This window comes from Cryptomeria japonica, chromosome 3, assembly GCF_030272615.1.
Source record: "Cryptomeria japonica chromosome 3, Sugi_1.0, whole genome shotgun sequence".
In the NCBI taxonomy this organism is placed as follows: Eukaryota; Viridiplantae; Streptophyta; class Pinopsida; order Cupressales; family Cupressaceae; genus Cryptomeria; species Cryptomeria japonica.
The window spans coordinates 669,582,618-669,600,014 of record NC_081407.1 but is presented as its reverse complement, the minus strand read 5'-3'; positions in this window follow the sequence as shown (position 1 = coordinate 669,600,014).

The window sequence follows — 17,397 nt, the reverse complement described above, 5'->3', positions numbered from 1 at the left end:
AGCTACTTTTGTAATCTGGTAGTGAGCCATCCGGTAGTGACAAACCCATTTTGTAAACACCATATAACTAGTTATATTATCTCAAGAGTTAACACTCTCTATGGTTTTTCTCATTTGGGTTTTCCACATACAAAATGCGATGTTCTATTTGTGGTTCTATTTCATGTTGTTGTGCTTAATTGATAGATTCGATATATCAATAAATGGTTTGAAAATTGAGGGAATATTTTCGAATATGTATGAATAATGATTCACTCCCCCTCTTAGTGTTCTGGTCCATTCAACCAATCCAACAATTGGTATTAGGGCTTTGGTCCCTTGCTTAAAAGCTTAACCGCTTGAGGGAGATCATTGTTATTTGAATCAAGGCACCGATGAGTATGATGAAAGAATTTTAGTTAGATGAATAATTGCAAATAACTCTTGAAGATCTAGAAAGTGTTGAATTAGAAAATGAGGAATTAAATGAGAATGTGAATATAGCCAATGAATGTGTGCAGAAGTTGAGAGAGAAAATTAGGAAATTCAAAGAGGCATAAGGAATTTAACAATTAGCTGAAGGAGATGAATGTGACTATTAAAGATCGAATGCAAAGAGTTGGGGAGAAAAAAAAACTAGAATAAACCTTGAAATAATCAATCAAGTTGAATATTGAAGAATGTGAGAAGCTAGAAAAAGACGTGAAGAAATTGGAAAATAATAAGGTTCTTGATAATACAAAGCTCTTGGAAGAATTGATCAACATGCAAAAATCTCATTTAGACAAGACTAGACTTGGATTCCACTCCAATGAATGTTCAAATAAGAATGGCAGAGATAATAGCAAAAAGGTTAAGGTAGATGTAGAGAAGAAATCGAAAGATGCGAGAAAGACCTAGAATCAAAATACCAATGCAAGGAGGCTACTAATTTGTCAACCTAATGCACAAAGGTACCCATTATTTAATGGTCTTTGTTTCCAATACAACAAGTTTGGTCATAAGGCTACAAGATATAGAAGCATTCAATGTTACAATAACAAGAAGTTTTGTCAAGCTAATTACTATCAAAATCATGATCTAGTTGGAGGAAATAGGATGAACATTTACTTTCATGCATGCAATGCTAGTCATAAAGCTAATCAATATGGATCTACAACACTTCTGGTAAATTCAAGACTAAATAACATCATTTGTAACAAGTGCAAGCAATCTGAACATTATGCTAATCAGTGTAGAAAAAAAATATGGAGAAATATATTGAGAATAATGCTATTAAAGATAGTGGATCAAAGAAAAAGGAAATTTTAGTTTAGAGAAAGAAGGAGGTGAAAAATGGAAGTGATCTTTGTGTATTAGAATCTGGTGCAAGCACCTCCTCCTCTGTTAACTGAGCATATTGCATTAGCTCAGAGGGAGCTCTTGAAAGAAGATCTTGGTTTTCCCCCCTTTTGAGTGGATCATGTTGTTGGTCTGACATGACTATAGTAGAGAGGCTATCCGGTAATTAGAGGTTTGTACTGACATCATCAAAAAGACACTTTTTGGCAGCAAAACCCTAAAAGAGATTTTTGGAAAGATAAGTATCATTGTTTGAAATTATCTCTTTATCATATTATTAGTGCTAGAAGGAGTTGTGAACAGTTTAAGAGAAATGGAGCAAGAGAGGAGAGAAAATAATCATGTAAGGTAAGATGGTCATTAGATAAAGAAGCAACAAAGACATTCAAATTGTGGAGAATGTACTATTGGATGAATTTTATCCTAAGAATATTAGAAAAGTGGAAAGGAGTATGAGTGATGCAGTTTTGTAGAGGATCAAGGAGTTGGATAATAAAGGATTGAATCTATGGACTAAATTTTCTTGGTTTAATGGTAAGGAGGTGACTAGAGTAACTCTTAGCCATGTGTGCAATGAATGCATCATGCTGGATAAACCCTTTCCAATTATGAAGGATATTATCTCGGTTATGACTGGTTTGTGTGACAATGGATCCTTCTAGTTAAGAAATTGATAAAGAATAGAGAAGTTGAAACCCTAACTAGTATAATGAGTGATAAATGAGAGTTGATTATAGACAAAATTATCAATCTTGTAGTAAGGTATCTTGCATATGGTATTTTATACAAGATCTATTTCAGAAATAGGGAAGGTTGCACTTTGACTATTGTTGTATATATGATGCATGTGCTTGTTATGGAAGATAAAATGTTCAAATTGTATGAATTGTTAATGGAGTTGTTATTAAAAACAATAAAATGTCAAAAGAACAGAATTACTCCTTTTGATTTGCATCGTTTCTTTTTTTTTAGCTATGTATTGTTAGACATAATGCACCACTGAGAGGGGGAGGTGGTGAATCAGTGGTTCTCATATATTTCCCCTTTAGTTATCTTATGTGAGCATACCAGTTATTAGATCTAACTATGAATAGACTTACCGGTTAGTGAGGAGATTAACTCAAATGCAAACACTCACAAGGGGACATCACATAACACCAACATATACGAGGAAAACCCAAGATGGGAAAACTCTTGGTGAGGAATGTTACTAGAGTCTACTTCTCCAATCCAACCTCACATTGGAAACACTGTTACAAAGTTTAGGGTACCAACCCAAGGAGCACCAACCCCTAACTTTATGGGATACAACCCAAAGGATCTACAACCCCTGCACCGGGATACAACTTAGAGTTCTTAAAGTAAAATTCAATTACAATAGTAGTTATCTTGTTAGAAGTGAATCTTACAACCATTTCATACACCTTACTCTTCTGGTGAGATACCTTCTCTCCTACACCGACTCACTCTTCCGTTGCTCTTATATGTTGCTTATATGTTGGTAAAATCTACCAGTACACCTCATCTCTTCTTCTTCTCTACTGGATCTCCTCCTCATTGCTATGCACTTTACCAATGTTGAACTGTGTTGGTTTTGTTTCTGCCTTCTCTGCAACTTCCTTCTCTTATGTTCTGCCAGTATGAACACTATCGATTCTTCTCTCCTAGTTTTTGAATGCTTCAACCATGTTCTCCCTCAGTCTCACTTAATTCTTAGATGCTCGTTGAGCACTTGGCTAATTTTCTCTCACATACAGAAGTACACTTCGCAACAACACAATATATTTCTTCTATTTAGCAACAACACCTAATAATGTCTTTTGCCTTCATATTTATAGACTGGTTTTCCCGCTGAAAGACAATTCAAATTATAGGAGTTTAGGGTTTCTTTACCATCCTTGAGGAAAACAAAATCCAATCAGATCCCATTTGATCTGATCTTCCATATTTCTAGTCTACACAACTCTGCCATTTATGAGCCTCCTAGATCATGCCTTCCATCTTTGGCGATCTATGTTTTACCCTATTGGTTGGTCTCTTGGTCAAACACCAAGATTTGGTTCTGTTGTTTCCTTCATCAGCCTCAATCTCCTCAATCACTCTTAGCTGGTTCATAGTTGTCCTCCAAACCTTGAGCCGTAAACCCTTGCAAAAGCTCTGCAACATGTCCTGTGATTTGTGGGATCTTCCATTAATGTCAACAAACCCTGCAACTACCCTATCGGTGTACATTCCATCTTTATCCAAATGCAGGTTTTCCATCTTGACTCCAAGTGGCATCCATTTTTCCCATCTACTAGCTTGGTTCTTCATGTCAGTCCAGATAGGATCACCAACCAAACACTTCTTTCGGTTCCTCTTCTCTGTCGATATACAAACCGTACTGACACCTCACAATCTATTGGTTAACTCATCATGTCTTCCCTCTGCTAAACTATCAGTGGAACACCTTGACCAGTTGTCAAACATGTCTATCTTGAATATTCTCATTTCCCAAAGGTGGGAAGAAATCAGCATCTGCACCTTGCTCATATTACCGGTCGAATTACATATTGATAAACCTTCTTGATGACACTCTATCATCAACTATCAACAGAATTCATCTTCAGTCCGACCATTCTCCTCTGACTGCATTTGATCAGTGTTTCCTTCTCCCTGATCAGCTCGGACCATATCACAACCATTTTGTCAAGATGACAAATACACCACACACTTTTTGTACTGTCATTTCAACATACCTTTACCTTTTCTCTCTTATCTCAAAGAATCATGATGCACACTATGCATACCTGTACATAAGTTCCATTTACCGATGAAGTGGAACTTTGTCTTCTGCATCCTCTAGTGTAGTCATGTGACTTCCTTGTTTGTTCAACATTTCTTCAAACAGGCACATGTGATCCGGTAATAGCACTTTCACTGTCAGTTGTTGCTTCTCATGATGACTGCATCTTCATCAAGTGGGATTCCTATTGTTCTATAGCCTCACAGCATATCGATGACCTGTTCATTCTTCTCCTCCAGTGTTGATGTGATTTAGATAACATTCTGCCTTTTCATCACAAATAATTGCTCAAACACCTTTCCCATCCTTCTTGTTTACTAGTCATGACCTTTGCAGGCTGAGAACCACTCACTTGGTTGATCTGACTTCCCCATGTCAACACATCACTTACCACTTGACATCCTTTCCTTACAAATGATATAGTATAGAGGTATTGATCACCTTACCATCTCATCTACACAAGTCAGGTACTAACCTATGTATCGGTGACTCTTGGGGTCATCTTCCTTACCTTACCGATGTTATGCAACACAAGGTGATATGCAAGATATCTTAACATGTACTCCTTCTCGACAGTGTTGCACGTACATCTCTCATGCTGGTAGATACTCCTATACTAGTTGACATCAATGACAACACAATGCCAATAATCTCCCCCTTTGGCATTGATGTCAACTCTTGTAGTATCCAGCATACTACATAATCCATCTCCCCCATACTATGATCTATGGATTCTCACACATGTAGTATGTAGTATACTATAGTCATTCTTCTCCCCCTTTGACAACAATGACAAAGGGCACTATCAGGAGATCATTCCTCCATGTATTTACTTGTCAATCACAAAATTATCTCTCCTTTTTCTTTACTGGTTGTTACTCTTCCTTTGATACCAATTGTTACATTTTGTCACATTTTATCAAGTCACATAACTTGAGATGGAGGATTCAACCATTAGCTGACACCAATTGAGTATGTAAAATTTGTACCATTTGTTAAAACACTCAATTTCAGAGGGATGTGTCAGTGAACACTACTCACATGTTGATCAAGCAGCATCACCTCCTATTTGATCAAAATTTCTTTAGGAATCAAATGTGATTGTACTACCAATACAACAAACCAGAGGATAGCTAGATACCCCTGACAATGAAATTCTCCTAGGTATTCCTGTACTACAATTTTCATCATCTGCAGTTTGGGAACTCAGTATCCTTATTAGTTCAAGCATGTCGACTTTGCATCATGAGAACTTGAACTCCCCTGAGTTACACATCTCAAGTTATCATCACCAGTCAAATCTAATACCGAGACTCCAATATTCACCATATACTAGTTGAGCTGTGCATATATGATCATCTGATGATCCTTCTATTTGATTGTATCCACCATAGCTTATGACATGATCCTTAAATCACACAATGCCATACAATGACATCATCATGCCATAAATAAATCGATTAGCCCAAATATATGCAAGCTTGTATGATCAATGATCGATCCCACTCATGTCGTTCATGTCTTCATCAACACGACTTGAGACAAAGCTTCACTCCAAGCTACCAGGGCTATTTCAATGATCTCCAACCTTGTTGTCTTACATAACCTCCAACACAAATCACCATTTGTGCTGGTAGCATGATGCACATATTGGTGTCCAATATCGGTTCATCTTTTCCACCGAGACACTTACCTCTCTACCTTTAATTCCTGGTTCCTATTTCCTCTTCTACTATTTATTTCATCTGTAGTAGTAAACCATGGTTTATGAGTAGTCAAGGTAACTACAGATACTATCATCATATTTTCTTCCTCTTACAGGAAGCAGCTTGTTCATCTCCTTATCCACATTCAACTAAGGGGTGAAAGATCTAGTCAATATGTACTCCCCCTGATTATTGCATCTCCTTTAAGCCATAAGAGATAACACGTGCATTTAATGCACAATGTCGGTCCATGGTCCTATTTTCCTACTTGTTCCTCCATGTCTTCTTGGTCTCACTTTTCTTCCCCTTTCTAGTTTAGGGAGAAGGTTTCTTCTTCTCTCGCTGATTGATCCTTGCACTTCTGAATTATCCATTATAGCCGGAAGTAGTACCATAGTATCACACAACATCCATCCCAACCTCATGATTGGGTAACCTTCTAACATACCTGTTATCTCTTCCTCCTCTAACCATGCCATTTTGGCTAGTTACCAGTTTCCTTGAATTCATTGCATGTGCACGAACACTTTTCATTTTGTTCCATGTAGGTCTTTCCTGCTCATATGTCCTATAACTATCTCTGAGTTGATTAGGATGGTTCCACTAGTTGCCATAGTGTTGTGACCATTTCACACATCGCCCCATTTAAATGGGGACCCCCTCTTTTTGCTCATTTTTGCTCGCCTTTCGCTCTGCTTTTTAGGGTTTTGGTAGTTTGTCAGTTGTCTGGATTTAGGGTCAAGCCTTAGGGTTTCTGTTTTGTCATTTTTAGGCCAAAGTCCAGTCAGTCTTGAGAGCTTTTTTTTTGAGCTTCCTTTCGTAGGATGCAATTTTGAATAAAGTGAATTCGCCAGAGGCTAAGTGAGTTGGTCTATTTTCAATTGAAATTTTGAATGAAGAGTATAAATTTGTCTTATTATGAATGATGAAATTGCGAATTTTGTCCAATTGAGTGATTTTGACCAAATTTTGAAAATTTTGATATTTGATCCCAGGCATTGGAAATGACTTGTTTTTACCTTGTGAAGTGATCAAAATCCTGAAATCATGATATTTTGGCCTGTAGGAGCAAAATCGCTCCTATCCCTCAATGAAGGACTGGAGCTCGTTTTCAAAAAATCTTACTGTCCCTGCAGGATCAAGATGATTTTTCGAGTGGAAGTGGTAAAGGGAGGCATGATCTTTCCGTTGAATATAATTTGAAGAATTTCATGAACACGGAGATGCCCCAGGAGTGAAAATCGCTCCTGTCCCTCAGTGGAGGACCGGAGCTCAAAATCAAACATTGCCTTGTCCTTGCAGGATTTAAGCAACTTGACGATTTGAAGAGATCAAAGAGGATATGTTTTATCAATTGAATATAACTTGAAATGCCTTCGTGAAGGAAAACGGACCAAAAATGCAAAGTTCGCTCCTGTCCCTCAGTCAGGGACCAGGGCGAAATTCAATGTAGCTCCCGTTCCTCTCCCAGGGACTAGAGCGAAATTCTTCATAGGGGAAAATTCAGGCAAAAGCAAGTAAGTTTTGAGTTTGGAGGTGAGAAAGGAGGATGAAATGAACCTGTTGAGGACAAATTGAAGATTACAAGACATCAATAGGAGACTCAAATTGACCTAGGTGCTCCTGTCCCTCAGTCAGGGACCAGAGCGATTTTTGCCTTAGGTCAATTTCTTGCCAAGTTAGAATGAATTCCAAGCCATGGATGAATGAAGGGATGCACAACAAGATCATTGAAGATAAATTTTGGGGTTGGCAAAGCGTAATTGAGCTTGCACATGAAAATTCGCTCCTATCCCTCAGCCAGGGACCAGGGTGAAATGTTAGTTAATTTGCCTTCCACTCAAGTTTAAACCACTCCAAGTCAGGATGCATGGAGGCAAGAACAAGGATGAGCCCAGGATGCCCAAATTCGCTCCTGTCCCTCAGTCAGGGACTAGGGCGAAATTTACCATATTGGCCAATTCCTTCAAAAATCATGCCAAGTCAAGGTTATGCGCGGTTGCAAAGTATCAAAGGTATCTTAAGAAGATGATATGCAAAGAAATCTAACGTCAAAAGGTGATCAATTGAGCTAAGGAGATTATATCGCTCTTGTCCTTCAGTCAAGGACCAGGGTGATTTTCACAAGATCATTCATTTTCCTTCAAAATCATGACAAGGCAAGGATACATAAGATCAAGGATATCGTTTGGAAGGCAATGAACGAGGAACAAAGGTTACAAAACGACAAATTTAGGCTAAGATACAAGGATCGCTCCTGTCCCTCACCAAGGGACCAAGGCGAAATCCATCTAAACATCTAAAATGCCTTGTTAAAAACGAATAGAACAAGCATGGAACGAAAGGATACCATCATTACTTGCCATATAATGAAGATTGGTGGTTAAAGAAGCAAGATCAAGGAGAAAACACCAAGATCGCTCCTATCCCTCACCAAGGGACCAGGGCGATATCACCCCAGGAGGCATTCATTTACAAAACCAAGTTAATCAAATTCGAAATTCCTTGCAAATATGACAGTTTCAATGTGAAGATGATGGTTTTGAACGTCGAAAGCACAAGAATCAAGGCCAAAATGAAGTTCGCTCTTGTCCCTCTCCCAGTGACCAGAGCGATGGGGTTTGTATCGCTCCCTTCTCCCAATTTTTGGCGCTAAAACAATTTTTTAAATTTTATTAAATGCTAGGAAAAAATCGATAAATCAATTGATAGCATTTAAAAATTGCGCATAAGCATTAATTAATTAATTTTTTCCTATTTAAAAATCGAATTAATTAAAAAATGATGGCATTTAATTAATTAATTATTATTTTATATAATAAAAAATGGTGCTTGGATATTTAATTAATTAATTTTGCCTATTTAAAAAATGAAAAAATTAATTATAAAGGCAATTAATTAATTTATTATTATAAAAATTGGAGCGCTTGGATATATTTTACAAAAGTCAGCCTTGTTTTTTATTTAAAATTTGTTTTTAATTGCTATATTATAAAAGTCGGCCTAGAGGTAAATGAGAGGTGAGTGCTTATAAAAGGAGGGTGAAAATTTTCATTTTCACATTATCATTTTATCATCTTTCATATGCGATTTTGGAGAAGTGCGATTGGTATTCAAGTGGAGCGAATTTCCATTCCAAGGAAGCAGTTCGAAGCATCATTGAAAGGGAGTGCGAACTTGAAGTTAAAGTAAGGTGAACTCGCCAAAGATATTAAAAGATCACGTCAAAGGCATCCCAAAGGTGGCGAAGTTGATAGCTTGAGAGAGATCACGTTGAAGTCACCAAATTTCGATTGTTGCCTAGGCGAATTTTCTTGTTTTGCATATTAGAGTTAAGCTCTCAAGTGAGGTATGGCGATGGGATCCCTTGAGTTTTGAATGTTGATCGTCATAGCTTCAAATTTTGAATTTTGAAAATTTTGAATTCCAGTAGCTCGATCGTTTTTTAGGAAATGATAACTCAAAGACTTATCATGAAGTTTCCTAAAATTAATCTTTAATCTAATCTATGTTATGCATTGCAAAATCTAGTTCTTATTATGAAATGTTGTGTAGGTATGGCGACCCCGAAGGCGGGAGCATCCACCAGTTGTCCTACTCTCATGAAGGAAGATCAAAAGACCGAAGAAGTGGAGACCAAGATCGTGTCTAAATGGAGCAACATTGGAGATACCAACTTGGGCAACTTCAGTACAAAGAAATTTTGAGAGGTCCCTTACATTGGCAAGCCATCACCTGTCACTCGGAGGATAATTGAAAGTGGCATCATTAAGGCGGCCGGCTTCCCTCCAGCAGTACAGTGCCATGAGTTGATGATCGAGTGTGCTCGTCATTATGATCCTCAATCCAGAACGATCGTGTCCAAGGAAGGAAACACTTTAGCTTATCTTTCAGAGGAAGCTATAAGTGAGGCTTTCCATCTTCCAGAGCACAGAGATATGATTTACAAGAGCATAGAAGGAGCCAGGTCCATGTACGAAGATGATCTAGATGCTTGCCTAAGCATCATTAACAAGAACTGGTTACTCAAGAGTCATCCTCGCCTGAGCAAGGTACCGAACACACCACATAGGATTGATTTCCAGGAGGAGTACAGAGATTTGATTACAATGCTCAACCGAGTCACAGGTGCACCTCAAGCTTTTTACTTTGAAAAATGGATGTTCTACTTCATCGAGGTGATAGTTCAGGGTAAAGGAACAATTCATTGGGCTAGAATGATTAGCCATTTCTTGGACGTACAGTTGAGGAGACTCAAAGCTACCAAGTCCTTCCACATGAGTTCATACGTCATCTATGCGTTGATCAGGAGCTTCAAGTACACAGGACTACCTCACAGAGGAGTGATTGGAAGAGGACCCGGCGAGGTCAGAGTTTGTGATTCCTATGTTCACTTGCATCATCTGCCAGGAAGCAACTACAAGTTAGTTAATGATACCTTCACTATGAACATCACAAGGACGTTGCAAGGCGGGATTCACAACAGATTATCTCAGGATGCACAGGAACTAGTAAAGAGGTACGGTGCTTGGTTTATCCAATTTCCGAAGTTTACTTATATCAGAGTTCATGGATGTCCTTCACCTCCATACATGTTGCCAAGATATCCAACAGAGAGAATAGTGTTACTTGAGGTAACAAGACAGTTGGCAGCTTATGCGAAGGCATTCAGACACAGACATGGAAATGGAGTTCCGGTACCTATCATATTGGGCAATTCAGTTGAGGTATGTCCTAATGCTTTAGCCATGGATGACGCAGAGAAGGAGTTAGCTTTGTATTCTTTTTCATTCTTTGCTTTGAGGGAAAGCTTTGATCCACATGGATATATAGAGGAGACAGTCGGTAGGAAGTTTAAGCATGAGTTTCAAATAGAAGATTTTATGATGAATCTCTTAGACGATCTTGAAGTGAAAAGAAAGATGCATTCTAGATTGCCTTTGGATTTCATCAGGAAATGCAAGATTTACAGAGTGGCCTACCAAGCTCAGGACAGTGGCAGACATCTCCAATCATCCTATGATCGAGAAAGCAAATCAATAAGGTTAGATTGGAATGAGCCCGAGGTCATGGATCTAGATGCTGTGATGGCTCCAGTCTTGTCTTGTACTCACAGATGGGTTGATGTGCAACATCAGAAGTTGAGAGAGCAAGGCATAGCTATGACTTTCACTTTGGAAGAGAAACCAGCCGAAGGTTGAGCTAGTGTAAGTGAAGGTAATCCTAATCTCAGAAATGCAAATGAAGGCAACCTTTGAAGTGCAAGTGAAGGCGATCTTCATCCAAGAGGCTCGAAGAGGAAAGAGAGACCTGGAAAGAGAGAATCTTCCAAGAAGAAACAAGAGGCCAGCCGAGATCGTTCATCCGGTACATCTTCTCGACAAGAGAAAAGGACACTTGAAGTGGAAGAGTCTATGGAGTCGATGGTTTAGAATGATAAAGAAGGACAGGTACCTCAAGGGTCACCAAGTGGATCTCTCCAAGATTATGAGTTACATGAAGACAAGAATAATGACGAAGTAACATCTCCTCACAGAGAAGAAGAAATATTGCATAAGGAAATACAGGTCAAAGAGACAAGATCAGCCATCCCAGATTGGTTGAAGGAAAGATTAACTAAGGTGATTGTGATCGAGGATGAAGACAATGTGATTGATTTAGAGAGCCTTGTTGGACATTCCTAGGAAGTGACAGAGAAGAGAAAGGCTACCAAGATGTCCAAGATGATTAGAGATGAGACTGGATCCAGAAAATTACAGATAGCTACACCGGCAGTAGACAAGTATGAAGGTGAGATCCTAGTAGAGGAATATGATGTAGAGACATTTGAGCTAGGTCCATCCACAGCTGAGCAGACACTAGATGATGCCACAGATTCCTTTGAGGCATTGAAGGACAAGCTTAGAGAATAAATGGAGAAGAGTAGAAAGCTTGAGAGGGAGGTCGGTGCATGGAGAACATCTTTCAGCCATCTCAATCAGCCTTTAGGACGTTAGGATCCAGCAAGATCACCTATACAGGCACTTACCCTTCAATCAATTGGTGAGGCAGAGAGATTCAGGAGTATGGTCTAGCGTATGAGTACTTGGATGGATAAATCTCATACAGTTGCGATAGAATTTGCAACAAGGATGATGAAGACTATTCATAGGGCTATTCAGGTTCTTGAGATCATCCACAATTTGATGATAACGGTAGCCACTTTTGCTCATACCAAGGATGTTATCATTCCTGTCTTGAAAGTAATTAGACAAACATCGAGGAAGGTCTTAGCGCAGGAAAAGATTATGGATGGAGGACCTCACAGTTTACTTCAGTGGTCAACCTTACTCCAGATGAAGGAAGTTCTCTTTGAGGACATCAGTACTAGATGCAGTCATGTTGAGGAGGTGATCAACCTGATCTAGGACAGAGTATTTGAGGTACTACGTACCATTCTTGGCAGGAGGATCGAAGTTGAGACAGATGTGGATTTGCAAGAATTGGAAGATAGAATCAAGGTCATCTTTTGCAAGGACGTCAATATCACAGATGAGCAACAGGACCAGATGTTTGCTACCATGCTCCTGATCGAAAGGACTAAGGAACTTGAACTTACATGGGACGCAGCTCTTCTAGATGCATTTGATCAGGTCATCCACTTGGAAGAAAGAATGAAGAATCTTCCCGAGATTCCAATTGCTGAGATCGAGGGAATCGTATCAAGATTCATTGCATATGCTAAAAAGGAGCATTGGAAAGGGAATAAGATTCTAGATGAGAGGTTGTTATAGATGACATGGCGCCTTAATTGTCATTGGTCTATGTCTCCTAGATTTTCGTGCCAAATTTATAATTGGCTATGCATTTAATGTTGTGCAATAAAAGGGGAACTTTTGTAACAAACCCTAATTAGGGTTTAGGTGTCATGATCTTGACCGTTGATCTGCTTTTGATCTAGACCATTCATTGTAATTGAGGATGCTATTTATACCCTCATTTCATTTCATTTCATTTTCATAATTAGATGTGAGAAGAAGATTAGATTATTGATGTATTAGAGAGATTAGAGTTTAGAAGCAATTTACTCTTGTAGCAAGATTGAGTTTTGAAGAAAGAATTCAAACAATTGTTGTACATGATGACTTTGGAATCAATGAAATATTGAAGTTATGGTGTTTTGTTGCAATTCTCTTGGTTATCTTCATGGTTGTTCATTTTCCTTGAATCATTCTCAATCAAGGTAGTGTGTTAATTCGAAGGACAAAGTGTTGGACTTGATCTTTGGTAGGATTCACTTTCCAAACCACTAGCTTCTTGCTGATTGTAGGAACGCCTTGCGTGGTCAACTGGAGAATACTTGAATCACTTAACCTTCAATCATTGTTGTATCTTGGATATGTACCTTCGTGGCAGTGTCTTTGATCTTTGATGTATTGAAAAATCATTTGTTACCTTAGAAGATCGCATCAATTTCAATTGAGTTGTTACTTTATGGCAATGTTGAAATTGGTTGAATCTCACCAAGTATAGTCCACATCAAGTTATTCTTAGGGTTAGACTAGATTAGACCTCTTGCAACCCTATCCTTTTGTTATTTTTTTGGAAAGCTTGTTTAGTTTAGCAAAATCTTCAGCAATGTAAGGCCCCTTGAGGACACAGCAAATCACAATGACCACTGGTGCTTATCCACACGTAGAGACCCTACTTACAAGAACATTGGAGTCATCCTAACTGATCCTTCTTGCGAAATCTTCAGCAGTTAGCGACTTTATTCAAGAGAGGATAAGATGCCTTTGGGTATTTTATTCTGTGTATGATTGTGTACAAAATACACGTCAACACATAGGAAGGTGATTTCTTTTTCCTACATTCATAATTTCTATGGCCAAATCCATTGCAGTCATAGCATAGAGCATTTTCATTTCTAGGAGCAGTAAATAGATTCTTGTTGGCATAACTAAGAGTGGGCATATGCATGTTTCTACATTTTGATATCTTATCCTCTAATACATTTCTTCTCTTGCAATCTAACATGTTATTTCTAGGAGGAATACCCTATCTATTATTAGGCCTAATTTTACATTCACATTCCCTATGACAAAATACTTTACATTCAAAGCAATAACCAAAGAAAGGTGGCTTATTACTTACAAATTTGTTTTGCCAGACATGAGGTGATTTTACTGGTTTTGCCTCACTATTTCTGCTTCTCCGAGAATGGATCCAGGGTTGTCCATTCTTTGTTGGCCTTCCATCAGATCCCTCTTTCTTCCACACTTGGCATGATGTGTGGGCAACAACATCTCCCTGTCTTCTACTGGTGAAAGGCCTCCTAGGCTGCCTTCTCATGTTCTTGCTTCTGGTGAAGCTATTTTTTCCTATTTTCCCTTTTCTTTTTCAGATCTACATTGTTCCTCCATGCAACACCATTCTTCATTCTGAGCTTCATGACCTCATTGGTTGTAGTTAGATCCATCCTTTTCTTTGGAGCATTTTTGGCAGTGAAGGACTGATCTTTTCAATTTCCATTTGAGGAGACCAATTAAATATCTTTGTGGGAGGTCTTCTTTCTTATAGAGCATTCACCAGCAGCACATCTTAATCCTCTAGTATCCTTGGAATGCTTTTGTTTACTTAACATTTTTTCCAAAGCCTCAGTATTGCCATCATACCGGATCCTTATCTTAAGCTCATTTTGACATTTCTCAATGTCTTTCCTGATGCTCTCCATTTCCTCTTTCATCTTCAGACACTCTTTTTCCTTTGTTTCAACTTCTAGCTGGAGATCCTCACATCTTCTCTCCTTATCATCAAAGACCGATTTCAACTCACCAATCAATCCTTTTGCCTCTTCAAGTTGAGATGTCAATATGCAGATATTGTTATTTGATTCTTCAAGACATATTCTCAACTAGCTACATTCATCATGAGCTGATTCTTTGTAATTTTTAAAATCCTTTCTAACACTTTGCAACTCATCTAGTGCACTTACCAGTTCACATTCAAGATCTACTTTGGCTTCATCTTCATCATCACTCCCCAACACATCTTGTCGATGAGATCTATCAACCTTGTCACACTCTAATGTGTGTGCATCACTTTTTGTCTCTTGTACCATGAAGAGATGAGTTTATTCTTCATCAAAACTACAACAGCTGACCAATCTACTATCAAAATTTTTACATGTGTCTACATTGTTGTCCTTCATGCTTCCACAATCTGATTCAGCAGTGCATGTCTCATTTCCCTAAAGCTTCTTTAGTCCAACCCATAGACTCTTTGTTGTTTTGCATCTGTCCACCTATGAGGAGACATCACTAGCAAGCCCACTGAATATAGCCTTCATGGCTTCTTCATTCCCAGTGGGCGGACATACAGTCCTAAGGAGACCATTAACAACTTCCATCCAGACATCATAACCTAGGGAGGACAAGAAGACTTCCATTATACAACTCCAAATAGAATAATTTAAACCATCAAACATTGGAGTAGGGAATGAAACTAGATAAACCATTGTGTCCTTAGGCCATAATCTACCCAAGCTAGAGAAAGCTCATCTAGCTAGGAACCTAGGCTTTGATATCGATTGTTAGACATAATGCACCACTAAGAGGGGGAGGGAGTGAATCAATGTTTCTCAAATATTTTCCCTTTAGATAGCCTATGTGAGCATACCGATTATTAGATCTAACTATGAACAGACTTACTGGTGAGTGAGGAGACTTACTCAAATGCAAACAATCACAAGGGGACATCACATAACATCAACATATACAAGGAAAACCCAAGATGGGAAAAACCTTGGTGATAAATGTTGTTGGATTCTACTGCTCCAATTAAACCTCACAATGAAAACATTGTTACAAAGTTTAGGGAACCAGCCCAAAGAGTACCAACCCCAGACTTTATGGGCTACAACCCAAAGGAGCTACAACCCCTAACTTTAGGGCACCTACCCAAGGAGCACCAACCCCTGACTTTATGGGCTACAACCCAAAGAAGCTACAACCACTGCATTGAGCTACAACTTAGTGTTCTTAAAGTAAACTCCAATTACAATAGTAGTTATCTTATTACAAGTGAATCTTGCAACCATTTCATATACCTTACTCTGTCGGTGAGATACCTTCTCTGTTACATTGACTCACTTTTATGTTTCTCTTATCTATTGCTTATTTGACAATGAACTCTATTGGTACACCTCATCTCTTCTTCTTCTTTGTTGGATCTCCTTGTCACTACTTTGCACTTTACCACTACTAAACTCTATTGGTTCTATTTCTGCCTTCTCTACAACTTCCTTCTCTTCTGCTCTAGCAGTATGAACACTACTAGTTCTTCTCTCCTACAGGTTGAACGCCTCAACCAAGTTCTCCCTCACTCTCACTCAATCCTCAGATGCTCTTTGAGCACTTTCCTGATTTGCTCTCACATGCAGAATTAATACACTTCATAGTAGCACAATACATTTCTTCTATTCATGAGCAAAACCTTATAATGTCTTTATCATTCATATTTATAGACTAGTTTTCCCACCGAAAGGCAATTCAAATTCTAGGCGGTTAGGTTTTGTTCACCATCCTCGAGGAAAACCAAATCCAATTAGATCCTATCTAATCTGATCTTCTAGATTGCCAGTCTGTACAACTCCACCATTTATGCACCTCCTAGATCAAGCATTCCATCTCTAGCCATCTAATTTTTACCCTATCATTTGGTCCCCTAGTCAAAAACCAAGATTTAGTTCTTGGATTTCCTTCATCCACTTCGATCTCCTCAATCACTCTTAGCTAGCTCATAGTTGTCCTCCAGACCTCGAGCCACAAACCCTTTCAAAAATCAGCAACATGTCTCATTATTTGTGGGACCTTCCATTAATGTCAACCAACCCTACAACTACCTAGTTGGTGTACATTCCATCTTTATCCAAATCCAGGTTCGCCATCTTGAATCCAAGTGGCATCCATGTCTAACATCTACTAGCTTGGTTCTTCATGTCAGTCCAGGTAGGATCACCAACCAAGCACTTCTACTGGTTCCTCTTCTCTACTGGTATACAAATCCTACTGACACCTCACACTCTATCGATTAACTCATCATGTCTACCCTCTACTGAACTACCAGTGGAACACCTCGACTGGTCATTAGACATGTTTATCTTGAGTATTCTCATTCCCAAAAGGTGGGAAGATATCTCCACCTTGCTCATATTATCGGTGGACTTACATAAAGGTAAAATTTCTTAATGACACTTTGTCATCAACTATAAGAAGACTTCATCTTAGTCTGACCATTCTCCTTTGACTACATCTAATTAGCCTTGCCTTATCCCTGATCATCTCAGACCATATCACAACCATTTTGTCAAGATGACAAGAAAACCACACACTTTCTATACTGACATTTCAACATGCCTTTACCTCTTCTCTCTTATCTCAAAGAATCATGATGCACACTATGCATACCTGGAGATAGGTTTCATTTACCGATGGAGTGGCACCTTGTCTTCTTCATCCTACAGTGTACTCATGTGACTTCCCTATTTGTGCAACATTTCTTCAAACAGCCACATGTGATCCGATGATGGCACTTTTAGTGTTAGTC